This window comes from Leucoraja erinacea, chromosome 42, assembly GCF_028641065.1.
Source record: "Leucoraja erinacea ecotype New England chromosome 42, Leri_hhj_1, whole genome shotgun sequence".
Classification (NCBI taxonomy): Eukaryota; Metazoa; Chordata; class Chondrichthyes; order Rajiformes; family Rajidae; genus Leucoraja; species Leucoraja erinaceus.
Genome location: NC_073418.1, coordinates 679,291 through 692,500, shown reverse-complemented (window position 1 = coordinate 692,500; position 13,210 = coordinate 679,291). Strand labels below are relative to the sequence as shown.

Here is a 13,210-nt window from a genome sequence, read left to right as displayed (position 1 = left end):
TTCTAGCGAGTACAAGCCGAGTCTATCCAGTCTTTCTTCATATGAAAGTTCTGACATCCCAGGAATCAGTCTGGTGAACCTTCTCTGTACTCCTTCTATGGCAAGAATGTATTTCCTCAGATTAGGAGACCAAAACTGCACGCAATACTCCAGGTGTGGTCTCACCAAGACCTTGCACAGCTGCAGTAGAACCTCCCTGCTCCTATAGTCATGTTATGTTCAGTTAATGTGTCTATATTAACCACGTTGTTCCCTTGACTTTTATCGTTACATGCTACTAAATGTTCATCATTACCCCTTGAACAGCATATCAAGGAAGCATCACATGATGCGGAAGATAGGTGCTGCCAGTCATTTTACGTTTAAGCCAGGATCATTAAAATTGACAGATTTGTAAAGGACAACCACTGCACACCGAAGACGAAGTTACGTTAGATTTATCGACGGTCTTAAAGATGCGGAATTAATACGAGACAATCAAGATACAGGTAAGTTGTGGACATTAGGTTTTTGAAAGAAAAGGTGGTTATTATGCGGACGTTGCTGACACAAACTGAGTTAATTCGAATAGTCAAAGATAATTGATAAAAGTATTGAGAGGTAAGAACAACCACGGAGCTATATAACGATCGCAGCCGTCACATAAAGCAAATTAATTTTCATAGAAAATACCTCTCCCATACCAGAAGCGTTCAAGCATTTTGCGCCACTAGGCCATTCTTATCTCAAATATTGGAAAATTGTAATTCACGCTTGTGCGTACCTTCATCTTTATCAGTGATCGTAGTTTCTGGAAATTAATGGACAATAGCTGTTTGAGTAATGTCAAGCTTATTCATCAAGTTATCCGCATATAATTCCGAATTCCAATGTACAGTATACATATATGTCACATAATTCTACAATGCAAATTTCAATATTCAGAACCAAAAAGACACGATTGAAACAAACCGTTTGAAATGATTAAATCGAAAAAGTATTGAAGTGCCAAATTTCATTGCGTAGGCAAAGAGTATAATGGAAATTCTATTCTTAAAAAATATTGATGATTGATAGAAACCATATTAATCGGTATATATTATCTCCCGTGTTACATCGACCAGGTTAAAACGTGTTCATTTTGTGTCGCAGTTGAAACTTGAACGAAATTGCCCCATCTCACCCACCATTCAGTGATTTTATGTTTTAATTCCCGTTGTTTCTAATTACATAGATGTGCATCAGCTCGGGAAACACCCCATGCTTTAACCGTCTTGTTTGGTGAATATATATTATGGAATATTGCGAATAAAATATTGAGAGTGAAGAAGTCAGCGGGTCAGGCAAAATCCTTACCCATCAATCATCACTAGCCTCCTGACTGAAAATATGTCTCGACCAGTAATGCCCCGGTCCCACTTAGAAAACCTGAACGGAAACCTCTGGAGACTTTGCCCAAGGTTTCCGTGCGGTTCCCGGAGGTTGCAGGTAGTTGCCGGAAGTTGCAGGTAATGCAAGCAGGTAGGGAGACTGGCAAAAACCTCCGGGAATCGCACGGTGTGTGTGCATGTGTATGGAACGGTTTGGGCACTCTTTACAAAAATAAAATATTCTTTATAGAGTAGTCATTTCCCACACTAGAACTGTTCGAGGATATTAGGCCACTGATATTTCGTATCTCAAATGATTGGAACATTCAAATGCGTGCATTCGTACCTGAATCTTTATCAGTTTTGGTTTTATCTGGCACGAAAAGAAGAATAGCCTTACGAATAAATTCTAGTAGTTCATTACTCATCGTTATCCACATATCTTTCGCAATTGCTCTGTGTATGATTCCTATATGCAGCATGTGCCAGTAATTACTGAAATCCTAAGATCCATGTGCAATGAATGATAAATATTTAATTGTGCAGAAAAAGAAAATTAAGCTACATCTGTTTTTTTTCTGCGATAATATTTATATCAACTTGTTTAGAACGTCTTATTTTATGTCGCTTTGATGTGATGGAAATTAATTTCCCCACCCCATCAGCCGTACAGGTGTATGCATAACCCCATCAGCCGACACGTATGCATAATATCAATTGTTTCTTATATTTCATTGGGTAGACAAAGCCAATAATTGGTTATTAGCAAGTTCAGTATTATGACTGCGAATTCTCAGGCCATAGGTCACTGGCTGTAGACTTTCTCGGCAGCTATGACGCTGTGTTGTGCGCAAGCCTGTGTTTCGTCCGTGGTCGGGGTCGAGCCCAGGAATATGTGTATGTGTCTACATTGAGTTAATTGCAGTTCTCAAAAGTTATTGATAAAAGCATGGAGACGTAAGTGCAAGAACGTTGGATATTACGTCCTAGGCCGTTTTTACAAAACTAAAATCACCTTCGCAATATAGTGATTCTCCACGCCAGAACTGTTGAATGATATTAGGGCACTATGACGTTTTGTATCGTGACGGTTCAACTTGCTTACACTTTGTTCCTCTCATCTTTTCGGAGAATGAAAGATCAAATAAACTATACATGGACAAAATATGCGACTGTTCTTCTTGACATTTTACTTTAAGGCAAGGATGAATAAAATTGATAGATGAGTAAAGGACAATCATTGCGTACAGAAGACGTAATATATTACGTTCAATCTATCCAATGCATCAATTAAGCAGAATTAAGGCGATCTAAACTAGATACGAAGAGTTTGTGGGAATTGGATTTTTGAGTGAACTATTAGTTTGTAATCTGGACCTCGGTGACATACATTCAGTGAATTCCGGCAGTCAAAAGTTATTGATTAGAGCATTGAGAGTTTAGTGTAAGAATAGATGGATGCAACGGCCAGGAGCATTTTTGGAAAAATTAAATATAATTTAGAGAATAGTCCTTTTCCTTTCCAGAATTGTTCAAGAGTATCTGCCTCAAGGTAAAATGTATCTCAAAGATTTGAATATTCAAATTCGCGCATATGCATACCTGAATCTTTGTCCGTTTTTGTAACATCTGGCACGAAATGAAGAAGACCCATTAGAATATTTTCCATTAATTCAGTATTCATCAAGTTGCCCACATATTATTCTCAATCGCATTGTGTACGACACGTATGCATAATATCAATTACTTCTTACGTTTTGAATCCATGGAAGCTGATAAAATAGATTAATCTAATCGGGAAACATATATTGCCAGTGTTATGAAGCACATACGGCAGCTGGAAACTTATGGTTGACTTTTGACTCCTCCCTGAGACATTATATGAAGAAGACCGATTAGGATATGTTCTATTAATTCATTGTTCATCAAGTTGCCCACATATTATTCCCAGTCGTATTGTGTACGACACGTATGCATAATATCAATTGTTTCTTATATTTCATTGGGTAGACAAAGACAATAATTGGTTATTAGCAAGTTCAGTATTATGACTGCGAATTCTCAGGCCATAGGTCACTCGCTGTAGACTTTCTCGGCAGCTATGACGCTGTGTTGTGCGCAAGCCTGTGTTTCGTCCGTGGTCGGGGTCGAGCCCGGGAATATGTGTATGTGTCTACATTGACTTAATTCCAGTTCTCAAAAGTTATTGATAAAAGCATGGAGACGTAAGTGCAAGAACGTTGGATATTACGTCCAAGGCCGTTTTTACAAAACTAATATCACCTTCGCAATATAGTGATTCTCCACGCCAGAACTGTTCAATGATATTAGGGCACTATGACGTTTTGTATCTCAAAGGTTGGAGTATTGCAATGCGGGCATATTCGTACCTGGATCTTTATCAGTTATGGCTTTTTCTGGCATGAAATGAAGAATAGCCATGAATAATTTCAATTGATTCATTATTCTTCAAGTTACCCACATATTATTCTCGATTACATTCTGCAGGATACCTGCATCGATGACGGTTTCGCGATCGATCAGCGATCAGCGGTCGATGAGCGTGAGTTGGGTGGGGGTTGGTGAGGGGGGGGGGGGGGGGGGGGGGGTGGGGTTGGGGGGGGGGGGGGGGGGGGGCGGAGTTGAAGACAATGGGGACTTGGCGGCAGCGGGAGTTTCGATGTAGGCGGCTGTGGGAACTTGGCAGCAGCGTGTGCCTCGCCGACAATTGAAGCCTTGGCGGCGGCGGGGCCTCGGCTTCGCCTCGGCGGCAGCGGGAGCCTCGGTGGCGTTGGTGCCTCATGATCGACAAGCGATAAGCGGTGGATGAGCGTGAGGGGGGGAGGGCATGACAAATGGTGCAGCGTAACTGCATAAATTACATAACTACATAAACGACATAAACTACATAAATAATAGATTTACTTCCGAGTTCCGCCTATTGCAATTATAAATATGTTTCATCTGCAAAACGCGACGATCAGTGGAATAGGCGCAAGTCAAAATCAGGGGCAATAACTAAGAGAAATCCATTTAAATCCATTGATCATTTCAAATGTATGCGAGACGTGAATTCTGGTAATGATACCATGGATAAAAATAACGCGTAAGCCCAGATCATGTGTCTTTTTTAACCGCAAGTTAACCCATTGACCTTGACGGTTCAACTTGCTTACACTTTGTTCCTCTCATCTTTTCGGAGAATGAAAGATCAAATAAACTATACATGGACAAAATATGCGACTGTTCTTCTTGACATTTTACTTTAAGGCAAGGATGAATAAAATTGATAGATGAGTAAAGGACAATCATTGCGTACAGAAGACGTAATATATTACGTTCAATCTATCCAATGCATCAATTAAGCAGAATTAAGGCGATCTAAACTAGATACGAAGAGTTTGTGGGAATTGGATTTTTGAGTGAACTATTAGTTTGTAATCTGGACCTCGGTGACATACATTCAGTGAATTACGGCAGTCAAAAGTTATTGATTAGAGCATTGAGAGTTTAATGTAAGAACAGGTGGATGCAACGGCCAGGAGCATTTTTGGAAAAAATAAATATAATTTAGAGAATAGTCATTTTCCTTTCCAGAATTGTTCAAGGGTATCTGCCTCAAGGTAAAATGTATCTCAAAGATTTGAATATTCAAATTCACGCAAATGCATACCTGGATCTTTATCAGTTTTTGTATCATCTGGCACGAAATGAAGAAGACCCATTAGAGTATTTTCCAGTAATTCAGTATTCATCAAGTTCCCCACATATTATTCTCAATCGCATTGTGTATGCATATTATCAATTATTTCTTATATTCCATGGGGTTGACAAAGACAACAATGGTTATAAGCGAGTTCGTTATTTTGTCTGCGAATTCTCAGACCATAGGTCAGTCGCTGTAGATTTTCTCCGCAGCTATTATGCTGGGTTGTCCGCAGGCCTGTATTTCGTCCATGGTCGGGGTCGGGCCCGGGTCTCAGGCGCTGCGGGTGCTGTCGAGTTGCTGTTGGGCATTACCCGTCCCCTCCCGGGTGTCCCGTCCCTGTCCGGGGGTGTCCGGGATTGCCCGAGGCTGGCGGTCCCTGACCTGCTGCCGGTGCTGAGGGGGAGCGCTGGCACCGGTTCGGCTCTGCTACGGCTCCGGGGGGCGCGTTCCCCGCCGGACCTGGGCACATCGGCTGCGCCTCTCGCCTTTCCCAGCGGTTGACGGCTGGCCTGATAGGTGCCGGTGGGAGCCGAGCGCCGTTCATCGGCGGGATGCACACACGGTCCTGCAGCATATCGGTGGGTAAGGCATAATCTCTGAAGAAGGGCCAGAACCAAAATGTCACCCATTCCTTTTATCCGGGGATGCAGCCGGTCCCGCTGATTTTTTACAGCGTTTTGTGTGTGCCTCGTTGATAGCTGGTTTCGGCTTTCGCCGGCACCGTATTGAGTTGGACGGCGGCCAATAAGTTGGGCGTGGTGTGCGGCGGCACGTCCCCTATCCGTCGGGGAGCGGCTTCCTCGGGAGTTGGAGCGGGGTGGGGCTGGAGTTGGCGCTTCTTCTCCACGCTGGCATTGGGCCTGTGACTGCCCCTCATTCGGGCCGCTTTCCCGTCAGTCCGGGGCTGTTGCTTGGCCCGGCGGGACAGGCGGAGTTGTGCTGGGGTTCATGCTTCTTCTGTGCTCAGGCTGCGATACGCTGGTCAGCCGGTCCGCTGTCTCGCAGGTCCGGGGCGGTCGGTTGGCCCGGAGGGACAGGCGCTGTGATTGGCGCTTTTCCACGATGTCTGTGGGTTCCGATCGTTCCGGACGTGTCAGCGGTCCGAACGTCACACCCTGGTCCACAAGGCATCGTCGAACCAGTTCCTGGCCGAAACGTCGTGTATTTCCATTCGCAAGTGCTTCATAATGCAGTGAGTTATTTGAGCAATTTTGATTATGAAATGCTTACTGTTAAAGTCATACATATATATTATGTACATTGAGTTACATTGATTTAATTCCAGTTCTCAAAAGTTATTGATAAAAGCATAGAGACGTAAGTGTGAGAACGGCGGATATAACGTCCAAGGCCGTTTTTTACAAAATTAAACCTCACCTTTACAATATAGCGATTCTCCACGCCAGAACTGTTCAATCATATTAGGGCACTATGACGTGTTGTATCTCAAAGATTGGAACATTGAAATTCGCGGATATGCGTACCTGTACCTTTATCAGTTATTGCTTTTTCTGGCACGAAATGAAGAATAGTCATGAATAATTTCAATTGATTCATTATTCATTAAGTTACCCACATATTATTCTCCATTGTATTGTGCAAGATATATTAACCGCTACCCAAATATCATCAAGTCATACTCTGGACATTAACATCAGCAATGCAAGACTGTGTTTAGTTCCTCATACACTTAACCAATACATATGTATATGAGACAGATGAATTCAGGAATGTGTACCACGTGTAAACATCCATTTCCTGATTGCTGATTATTTCTTACCTTTTTCGCCTTCCAACCTTTTAATTTCTGTATGAAAAAAATAGAACGGCAAATTGCTAATTAAACTTTTCATTTCATGTGGAACGAAAAAGAGTATTGTGGCCTCTTGTTCAATCTTGTCTTGGAGCCATGTAACTGGCCATTCAAATATGTATCGATTGCTATTGTAACTACAAAACGGAGGGGGGATCACCTTTGTATATATACAACTTTAACTAGGTATGTTACAAAACCTACCTGAATCGTCGTTGAGAATCTGCCCCAGGCCGTGTCAGCGATTTTGGCGCTGTTTGGAGGGGGCGGGTTTAAAACGCGATTTTTACTAGGCTGTTCCAATCGAAGGTGTTCAGCCTAGTAAATCATTAACGAAAAATCGCTGAAAGACCCCGTCGCAAAAGGTATTATTAGTTTTATAGGCCTCGAATAATAGTTATAATAGTTTTAAAATCACTCTCTCAACCCGCGACCTCTCGCAGCCCCAGGGTTTTATAAAGCAGACAATTAAAGGTATGTACCTTATTTTTACATTAAAAGGGGCTTCCTAAGAACCCTGTATATAAAGTTTACTATAGCGAGTAGTTCATTTTGGGCTCTTTATATCCCGCCGTATTTTTCTGGGCATTTGAGGGCACAAATCCAGCGCAATGTCAACGTTCTAAACCAGCGCGTTCACAGGAACCCACTAGAAAGCCGATTTAAATGGACTTTAATTTACAGCAATTGAACACCAGACCCGATTCCACAGCCACATCTGCTTCCTCGGGATATGCCTCCGCCTCCATCTCAAAACGCATGGCTTCCAGCTCCAGGTCCCTACCTCCCAGTAGGAACCCAAGCCGGACTATCGATACCGACTGGCTATCCACCGCCATACACATCAATTCTCCCTCCGGGAACTGAGATCTCCCCTGGCTGCGAAGTGCCGGCATCAGCACGACCTCGCTTTGGCTCTCCCGAAACTTCGGGCCTCACTCACCCAAGCGTAGGCTTGGCGATTGTTTCGCCGAACACTTCCGATGGTTTATGCATGCAACCTATAATGTAGCTACCTCATCACCATTAACACGCCCTCTCATATCAGTATAACTATGATCTCCTCCCTTCTCCTCCTCCCATTTTGTCCAGGTACGCCTGAAGGCTGGGTGCAGCCAGTACTGGGACGTGTGTGCCATGTGCTATATTAAAGACTCTAGTAAAGGTTACAGTGTGTCAGACTAGTCTCCTTTACATGGTGTCAGATAGTTAGTTAGACTCGCGCCTCCCGTTTACCGGTTTTGTTTTATATTTTGCCCGGTATTCCCTATCAGTTTTGATGGCCTCCTCGTGCAGGACCCCTCTCCCCTTGTCTTTGATGCGGACATTGCGGAGCGATGGGCTACTTTTGTGATGGACTACACTCACTTCGTCAATATTACGCACAGAAATGACCCAGCTGCGGTCCGTGCCTCCCTCCTGCTTAATCTAGCAGGTCCCGATGCCATGAAGAGAGCTCGGGCTTTCGTTTATGATCCAGAGGTCCTGGATGTCAACGGCCAGATCGTCGTGCCAGCTGAATCTGCCGCCGACCCGGTATGTCTTTTACGTAAATTTCCCGAGATTTGCGACCTGCCCTCCAACCGCATATTGGAGCGGGCTAGGTTTTTCTCGCGGAAGCAACAGCCAGAAGAACCCGTCGAGTGTTTCATCGCTGACCCGCGCTATCTTGCTCAACGGTGCCGTTTCGAAAATATGTGTGACCAGCTCACCAGGGACATTCTAGTTACTGGCATGTTAGACCAGAAGTTACGTGCTGATTTGCTGCAACGACCTGACCTGACCCTGACTCAGGCAATGCATGCGTGTCGCATCGCCGAGGTGGTAGCCCCTACACATGGGGTGAGGGGATCTGACAGCCGCGTTGTCAATCTGACTGGTGTTACAGGGCCACGACGTTTGCAGGACAGTTCCCGCCCTACACCGCGGCCCGCCGGTCCATCTCGGGACCCGCGGGCACCTAAGTGTCCCAATTGTAAATATGCCCACCCCGTGCAGTCTCAGTGCCCGGCTTTCAGAAAATCCTGCAATTTCTGTAAGGAAATGAATCATTTTGCTGCCGCATGCCATTCTTGTGGGAAAGTTCCACCAGCTACTAGGCAAATCCTAAACAACCTTCAGCAACTTGATAGTGAGATGGACTCTCAGTCTACTGCAGACCCTGCCCACGATTCTGCGATCGAATATTCCATCGGAGAGTCAAGTGTTTACAGTCTCCTTCACAGCCACTCTAGCCTCCCCGATCCTTCTGTGCTCATTACGGTGAATAACAAGTCATTCTCTGCGAAGCTGGATACGGGTGCAAAAGTGAATGTTATGTCAACATCACTGTTCAACAAGATAAGAAATAATGAGCTGTTGACTGCCGATCGCTCTGTTTTGCGTGCCTATGGGGGAGAGGAACTAACACCTGTGGGGAAGGCCACTTTCCACTGTGTGCTGCAGAAATCATCCTGTGACCTGTCGTTCTTTATTCTGGATTGCGACTGTGTCACCTTGCTGAGCAACCAGACCTGCCAGGATCTCGGTCTGGTGTCTTTCGACCGGACAGTTCACGAGGTTCAAGCTGTAATCCGCTATCTGAGTATCCAGACCTTTTTGACGGTAAGCTGGGGAAGCTGCCGCTAGTGTACAAGATTGCAACTGACCCCTCCGTGATGCCTGTAATTCGCCCCCCGCACAGAGTGTCATTCGCCATGAAGGGCAAGGTGGAGGCTATGCTAAAGGACATGGTCGATATGGGTGTTCTGGCGTCAGTCAGCGAGCCCACCGAGGCGGTCTCCACCATGGTCGCCACAATGAAGAAAGGAAAGGATGAGATACGGGTGTGCATCAACCCCAAGGGCTTGAACTTGGCTATCAAGCGGCCCCACTACCCAATGCGTTGAAGGCGTTGAAGTCGTTGAAGACGTCGCCGCCCAAGTCGGACAAGCAACGGTGTTTTCCGTCCTCGACGCCAGGAGTTCATTTTGGCAAATACCCCTGGACAAACGCTCCTCTGACTTAACAACCTTCGGTACACCCTTCGGCAGGTTTAAATTCTTGCGGATGCCGTTCGGCATCAACTCCGCTAGTGAGGTATTCCAGCGCTCCATGGAGCAACTGTTTGCAGGTCTGCCCTGTGCAATTATCGTGGACGACATTCTGGTCTACGGCAGAGATGTGGCTGAGCATGACCGCAACCTCCGCAGAATCCTGGACCGCGCCAGGCAGGTAAATCTCAAGTTGAACCCGTCCAAATGCCGTTTCCATGTACCTGAGGTCCCGTACGTTGGCCACATTTTCACGGCCAAAGGGTTGAAGCCCGACCCGCAAAAGACGAACGCAATCTCTGAACTGCCTGCCCCCACGGATATTGCCGGTCTACAGCGCTTCCTGGGCATGCTCAACTACCTGGGAAAGTTCATTCCTGACCTCAGCGAGCTAAGCGCACCCCTGAGACAGCTTACTAAAAAAGACATTGCCTGGTCCTGGTTCCCACACCACCAGCAAGCTTTCGACCTATTGAAGAAAAAGCTGATCAGCACACCCACTCTGAGGTTCTTCGATTTGCAGCGTCCGGTGGTGGTGACGTGTGATGCCTCACGTTTTGGTCTGGGTGCTGCTTGCCTGCAGCCGCACGATGATGGTTCTCTACAGCCGGTCTCCTATGCCTCTAGGACCATGACGGACACGGAGCAGCGCTACGCGCAGATTGAGAAGGAGCTGCTGGCAGTTGTGTTCGCTTGTTCAAAGTTTCGAGACTTCCTTTTTGGCAACAGTTTCAGTGTCGAGACGGATCACCAACCTCTGGTGACGATCCTAAACAAACCTATCCACGTTGCTCCCGCAAGGCTGCAGCGGATGCTGCTGCAGCTGCAGCGTTTTGACTTTTAAATCGTCTGCAAAAGGGGCACCGAGATGCATGTGGCTGACGCGCTATCCCGGGCCCCCCGGACCTCACGTGACCAGCACCCCTTCGAAAAGGATGACCTACAGGTTCTGAACGTTAATTTCGTCCCTTCCAAGCAGCTCCAATGCCTGGCTGCGCAAACCGCCGACGACCCCGATCTTCAACAGCTTGCCGCTGTCATCAGGCGTGGATGGCCTGTCAAACGCACCTCTTTACCTGCTGGCGTTCACCCCTTCTTCCTGGTTCGTGATGAGCTGGTGCTCATCGATGGCATTAACATCAAAGGCCACAAAGTTGTCGTCCCTGCCTCCCTATACGACCTGTACTTCAATGCTGCCCACATGGGGCATCCGGGGGCTGACGCCACCGTCTCGCATGCCCAGGAACAGTACTATTGCCCTGGCATGGCGAAGTACATCAAGGCCAGAGTGGCCTCCTGCCCGGACTGCAACTCTCTTGCCCTGCATCAGCAGCGTCAGCCGCTACTACAACAGCCTGCCCCTGCCATGCCATGGTCCTCACTACCTCGTTTTGGTGGATTCTTACTCAAATTGGTTCGAGGTGGACCTTCTCCCCGCCATCACCTCGGAGATGGTCATCAGCAAGCTCCGCCGCCACTTTGCCACTTTTGGATCTCCTGTCCGGCTACAGACTGACAACGGCCGCCTGTTCACCAGCGCTGAGTTCAAAGCCTTCGCTACAAAGTGGAACTTCGTCCACTACACCAGCAGTCCAGAGTACCCGCAGAGCAATGGCCTGGCTGAGCGTGCTGTGCGCAGTGCAAAGCACCTGCTTGAACAGTCCTATCTCTCTAATGGTGATTTCGACCAGGGGTTATTGAACCTTCGGAATATATCCAGAGACTGTACCATTAAATCGCCTGCCCAACGGCTCATGTCCCGCGTTATTCGCCCTCCGATGTCTATTGCCCTGCAAACTCTGCCCAGCGCATTGCTCAGAAGCACGAAATCCAACGCCGCTCGCACGACAAGTCCAGCCGTCCCCTCTCCCCACTACTGCCAGGCCAGGTCGTCCGTTTGCAGACGTCTACCGGTTTCTCGAAGCTCGCTACCGTGGTGGGGGTCGACGATTCGCCGCGTTCCTACTTGGTGGACTATGAGGGAACTGTCTACCGGCGCAGCCGCCAGCACCTGTTGGCGGTCAGAGAGCCGAAACCTCCTCCTGCTGTTCCTTATTCTCCTCCGCCTGCGGTGCCCCCATCCAGTGACATGCCCCCTGCCCGTAACATGCCTTGGTCGGTTCGCGTCCCTCGCCTTCCTCCCTCTGCCCTTCCCGGTCTCCGCTCTCCGGTCCGCTCGCCTCCTGCCCGTCTCTCTCTCTCTCCGCCTGCCGCTCGTTCCTCCCCTTCCCTCTCTCCTGGTTCTCCAGTTCCCGCCGGTTCCCCCTTGCAGCCGGGGTCCCCGCCGGCCTTCTCCTTCCCCCCTGTTCCTGTTCCCGTTCTGCCCTCTCTTCTTTCGGGTGGGGAGGGTGAGGGTGCTGTGCGCACTCGCTCGGGTCGGATCGTCAAAGCTCCGGATCGCTACGGAGACTTCGCTTAGTTTTGCAGGTCCTGTATAATCAACCTGCTGTTCTTGCAACTTTGTTTAAATTGTATGGGAAAGGATGTAGATGGTTTATGCATGCAACCTATAATGTAGCTACCTCGTCACCATTAACACGCCCTTTCATATCAGTATAACTATGATCTCCTCCCTTCTCCTCCTCCCATGTTGGCCTGGTACCCCTGAAGGCTAGGTGCAGCCAGTACTGGGGCGTGTGTGCCATGTGCTATATTAAAGACTCTAGTAAAGGTTACAGTGTGTCAGACTAGTCTCCTTTACACGCTCGTTCCGCATTAACCAACCTGATCTCCCGGTGGCTCAGCACTTCAGCTCCCACTCCCATTCCGAATCCGACCTCTCTGTCCTGGGCCTCCTCCATGGCCCGAGTGAGCACCACCGGAAATTGGAGAAGCAGCACGTCATATTCTACTTGGGCAGTCTGCACCGGAGCGGCATCAACATTGAATTATCCAATTTCCGGTCGCCCTTGCTTTTTCATCCCCTTCTCAGCTACGCTCAGCCCTCGGGCTCCTCCTCTTCATTTTTCGTTTACTCTCCTCCCCCCCCCCCCCCCCCCCTCCCCCCCCCCCCCCCCCCCCCCCCCCCCCCCCCCCCCCCCCCCCCCCCCCCCCCCCCCATACACCATACCAGTCTGAAACATGGTTTCGGGCCGAAACGTTGCCTTTTTCCTTAGTTCCATAGATGCTGCTGCACCCGCTATGTTTCTCTCGCACTTCTGTATACCTTCGATTTTTCAAGCATCAGCATTTCTTTCTTGAACAAGTGGACATTAATGTTGGCTGTCGGGGATTTATTGCAGACTCGTGGGAGTAACCTAACCAAAATAAGCAATTTAATCTTGCGGAACATTTCAAAGCGGAAATT

At 47.6% G+C, this 13,210-nt stretch overlaps 1 long non-coding RNA gene across 1 annotated transcript in view; it reads right to left on the bottom strand.

Annotated features, from left to right (window-relative positions):
* The window catches only part of LOC129714851 (uncharacterized), a 10,078-nt gene extending 5,026 nt beyond the window's left edge, over positions 1 to 5,052 (bottom strand). Inside the window, exons 1-5 of the long non-coding RNA XR_008726422.1 lie at positions 5,023 to 5,052; positions 3,740 to 3,766; positions 2,952 to 2,978; positions 1,696 to 1,722; positions 764 to 790 (exon numbers count right to left, since the gene is read on the bottom strand). This is a non-coding gene — a long non-coding RNA (uncharacterized LOC129714851). The remainder of the gene's footprint in view (positions 1 to 763; positions 791 to 1,695; positions 1,723 to 2,951; positions 2,979 to 3,739; positions 3,767 to 5,022) is intronic.
* Positions 5,053 to 13,210: the final 8,158 nt, after the last annotated feature.